The sequence below is a fragment of the Octodon degus genome, unplaced genomic scaffold, assembly GCF_000260255.1.
Source record: "Octodon degus isolate 3935 unplaced genomic scaffold, OctDeg1.0 scaffold00037, whole genome shotgun sequence".
Taxonomy (NCBI): Eukaryota; Metazoa; Chordata; class Mammalia; order Rodentia; family Octodontidae; genus Octodon; species Octodon degus.
The window spans coordinates 14,977,170-14,978,082 of NW_004524613.1; positions in this window are offsets into that span (position 1 = coordinate 14,977,170).

Sequence of the window (913 nt, forward strand, 5' to 3'; positions counted from 1 at the left end):
AGTTCCGTTATTTGAATATTATAGGTGTGTAAACTCAGCAAAATATTCTAAAAGAGTCCAGTAGCCCATAATAGCATTGGGTCTTCTGTTTAACTGGTAATGTCAGAAATTGTTGACCTGAGTCCCCCACAGCTCAACATAACACCATGGCTTAACTTCTTATATTTTGTTTTTGTACTTTTCTGCTGGATGGTTAAGACCAAGGTAAAGCAGGACCTATGCAACAAGAGTTGTAGCTCCAACGAATGTTTTAACAACCAGCATTCAAAAATACCAAACCAAACCAGAAGAAGCAGAAAAAAACAAACTCATGTGTGTAGCACCTGCCAATTCCTGTGACTCAAATTCTCACACCACGGCCAGTTTTTTTCCCTTTAATTCTATTGTTGTCTTTTTTTTTTTTTTTTTTTTTTTTTTTGGCGGAACCGGGGATTGAACTCAGGCCCTTGCACTTGCCAGGGAAGCACTTATTCCACTGAGCCATCTCCCTGACCGCCTATTGTTGTCTTTTGATGTACATAATGATCACATTCATCGTAGGGAATTTGTACCTGGACATTATATCTTGATTCTTCTTTTTCCCCCATTCCCCCCACCCCGGCTTCCAACTCTTCTTCCCCTCCTTATTTAAACAAGCTTGCTTCTTTTTTTTTTTTCTTCCTCCGCTCCCCCCTCCCTTGTTTCCTCTCCATTTGAACATTTTCTGCCTACTCTCTGATATCAATCATCCATTTTGGTCCATATTTTATACTTTAGTTTCTCACGCCAGAAACTGAAATATTTACACATGTGTGTCTGATTTACTTTATTTAAGAGTGTGACCTTGCGCTTCAGCCCCACACCTAGAAAAGTCTCAGGTTTATCCTCCTTTATGGCAGAAGAATGCTCCATTGTATAGGCCTATATAACATAA